The sequence below is a fragment of the Fukomys damarensis genome, unplaced genomic scaffold (genome assembly GCF_012274545.1).
Source record: "Fukomys damarensis isolate Sample0158 unplaced genomic scaffold, DMR_v1.0_HiC HiC_scaffold_19, whole genome shotgun sequence".
Classification (NCBI taxonomy): domain Eukaryota; kingdom Metazoa; phylum Chordata; class Mammalia; order Rodentia; family Bathyergidae; genus Fukomys; species Fukomys damarensis.
The window spans coordinates 11,388,499-11,392,512 of NW_022900931.1; positions in this window are offsets into that span (position 1 = coordinate 11,388,499).

Genomic DNA, 4,014 nt, shown 5'->3' on the forward strand with positions numbered 1-4,014 from the left:
TACTCTATATATCAGTTATTGTTCACTAACAGATTTAAATATATATATATATACATATATAATATATATAAATGATTTACCCAGTATGCTTACAGTGGCTGCCTACAGAGTCAGGTATGGAAGAAGGCAAAAGGTTCTTCTGTATGCTGGAGAGCTGGATGATCCAGTGAGAACTGAAAGGCATGGAGCTTTCTGCAGTCCTTTGTGAGTCTGTATCAAGAAGCTGAAGAGCTTGCGCTGGAGGGCCAGAGACAGACATCAAAGGTGATTGCAAAGACAGGAGCTCCTCTGAAGAAGTAGAAGCAAGGCTTCTTCTGTCCTTGTCTCTTCCCACACCCAGGGTGGGTCCACCTTCTTCAGTCCTCCGTCACCCAGACACACCCAGAAATCTTCTGCTTTTTCTTATTCAAGTTGACACCACAGTTAACCATCGCAGTATAGATTTATTCAATATCTAAATTCAAGATTTTTTTTTGTAATATCTAGAAATTTTTTGTATTATAGTTTTTAAGATTTTATTTGGCTCTACCATCTTGTTTTTCTTTTGGGGAGGGCTTTATTATATATATGTTCAATTTTTTTATCTTCTATATATTAATTTTAGTATTTTTACCAAATTCTTCATTTTCTTTTCATTCCCTTGGTTTTTAATTTCTCCTTTCAATATCACTTACTATATTTTTAATAAAATCTGTTTCATCAGGGATCTTTATAATGTAGTCTTCAATTCTTGGATGATTTTGTTTTTTTCTTTGGTTCCTGAGTTTTCCTGAGTCCAGCCAATTCTCACCTTATGTTCTTTTAAAGTTTTGATCTGTTTTTGTTATGAGTTTTTGAATTTCTGGTTGAAGGATATCTTTCTTCTGAAAATGCTATTTAATTAATGTTGAAACAGTGTGTTATAGTTTTCCTCTTCCATGTGTTTTGTTTGGGGACAGTTTTTTGAAATTACTTGAGCAGTTTTTATTATCTCTGTATTCTTGTGACTGCTTTGCTTGAGTGTTTTCTGATATTTTCCATTTGTCTTAAAATGTTTTTTTGTTTTTCTTCAGCAATAGCAGCAGCTCCTATGAAAGAGTGAGAAGAGTTAAATGACTTGGTCAGTCTTTCCAATTTTGTAAAGTGAAGTGTATTTTCTTTGACAAACGGTCTTTCTTTGGGAGGAAGGAGGCTCCTGGTTTTCCCAATGCATTTTATTATTTCTGTATCTGTCCATTCCTTCATTTTTGACAACTTGTTTCCTGTTTTCCCTCTACCACCAAGTCACTCCAGGAAACACTAAAGACAAAAACACAATAGTAACTGGAAAGTGAAAACTCAGTGTAAAGAAATGTTAATTAGTAATGGGTAGTTGACTACTAAAGGAGATACGAATAAAACTCTAAGGAAGTAGCATGTTAAAAAAATTAAGTATTACTTTTAGACTGAGGAAAAATGTAGCTGGGAAAGGGAGGACCTAGAAGAACATGTGAGTCAGGCCTCGCTGAAGGGAAACAAACAGCCTGCCTGCTCTGACAGGACTTGACAGAAGATTGGCCAAGCTGAGCCACCATTGCTGAATCTGTAGCTGGAGCTGCATAAAGTCAGCTGCCAAGTGGGCTGAGCATAGTTGGAGGACGCAGCTGGAGATGCTGAGGTTGAAACCCACTGGAGTGAGTCACAAGTGACCACCAGATGGGGACAGAGCAGCCTGGGGGTTCAGTCAGTGCCAGTCTGAGGGCCACTAGACTGCAATGATGAAAGAAAAGGGTAGACTGGAACCTGAAGAAGTGTCTTTCTGGGTGGCTATTGCCTTGAAGAATTACTTTAGCTTGCTCCTTTCATAAAGTTTTACATTGTGCTGTATTTAAGACTGTCCTCTTTCAAGCACCTTATTTTCCATTCCCAGTTGCCAGTTGTGTTATCTACTGTTTTAGTTATTATCTCAGTAAATCTCAATTCAGAGGAATGGATTCATCTCTTTTATGGAAGTGAATTTGTGTGTTCTCTGCCATCTCCACAACTTTGTATCCTCCTTTTCATACACCTTCCCTGAGTCTGTGTTCAGGCATGAGGTACCTGATATGACTGTGAGTTTCAGATGTTTACTTTCTCATTTACCTGAAAAATACAGTTTGTAGCTTTCTTAATACACCAGTAAGCTACTGCTGTGTAAAAAACCATTTAAGGACATTTAACAATACATATTTATTTTGTTGCTTATCCTTCTTCCAATCTCCTAGGATTTGGCTGATCTGGGCTACACTTGGCTCAGATTAGCTCTAAACTATGAGTTGGGTTCAGTTCTTCTTTATACATTTTCATTCTCCTCATTAGTGAGTGCTAACACAGCATGCCATTGTCATGACAGAAAGAAAAAGTGCAAGAAACCTCTCTCTCTCTCTCTCTCTCTCTCTCTCTCTCTCACACACACACACACACACAAATACACACACTGATACATCTCTGTCTCTTTCTGGACACACTGTGCTTCTAAGAGTTCATGTTCTCAAGTTTTCTAGTTGTCCTTTTATTCAGATAAAAGGACCTGCTAGTTATTAACTCTATCTTTCCAGAGAGATGAGCAAGTGATATAGCCACACCCTGATTTGATCTGCATTCTGAGGCCTGTTTTACTGGAAATACCATGGGTTTGGCCTTTTCTTTGAGGCTATGTCATAATGCCAACAACTTTGATTTAGTAATAAGTACTTTTATTTTTCAACCCTGTAATTTTCCTCTAAATTTTGCTTGCAAACTGCTTAGTATTATTCAGACATAATCTCCTTCATGCATACCTTACTGAATGTAGCTAATAGCAACCAATACACACTTTCAAAGTCTACTTAAAATGTCTTCATCCATCATGAAATATTAGGTATGCTTCCTGTTTTCTAAGATACTGAATATGATAGTTTACCACATAATTTCTTACTGCTTGATATAGATCACTATTTTTCATCCTCTTCTAATAGTTTTCTTATTGTCTACTTTCTAGTTCCAAAGCTAATACCAAATATTACACTGCTTGTTAAAACAGTAGCTTACTCTTGGTTCCAGTTTCTGTATTTGTAGCCTATTGTTTGAAAACAAACAATTTTAAAACTCAGGAGCACAAAACAATTTAAATTTATTTTTCACGTATGTCTTTGCAATTTGACTGGGATTCAACTGATCTAGGCTAGGTTCATTTACATTTGTATCCAGGTCCTGTTCAAATGTCTATTTTTTTTTTTTTAATGACTGGCTGCTAAGTAAGGCGTACTTTTCTCATGGCAAAAGACAGGAGCTCAACAGACCAAGCCCAACTACACAAGTACACTTCCAGCTTCTACCTCCATCAGTCCGAATAACCCTTTGGCCAGAGTGATTCTTACCAGCATACTCAGTCTGTCTGAATAAGCATAAGACTTATAACTTATTCTTCATTTGTCATATCCACAAAATAAAGATTTAATGTGTTAGATATATTTTCTTAATACACTTGGCTTTAAATATGTAACTATTAAAGGTTTAGGAAAACTTCCCCCTTCACTACATACAGCCCTCTGGTTTACCAACTGGGATACATGCGGAAAACTTTTGGGTAAACTTTGTATTATGTCATAAGATTCCCTAAGCCCCTGAGGCAGGTGTCTTTTGTTCTTTCCACCTAGACAAAAAAATTTACTCCATTCAGTAAATGTTTCTTTATCCTATGGGTCTTAATAGCCTGAGTGAAGCTTTGGTTCCAATGGTTGGCAGTGGTAACAATGAATATTGCATAGCATTTACTGTGACTTAGAGGTATTCTAAGTACTTGAAATATTAGGTAAGTGAATCCTCAACACATTTCTCACATTGGTACTATTACTATTTCCATTTTACACCCCAGGTAAGGGAGCCAGAGAACATAATAAACTTGCCACTAATCACACAGTTAGTAAGAGGCTAAACCAGGACTTAGGCGAGGCTAGAGTTCCAGGTCTACAGTTTTAATTAATTAATCTGTTATTCTACCTTTAGTGCCATGTATTCAGGAATGGCTGAGTGGGT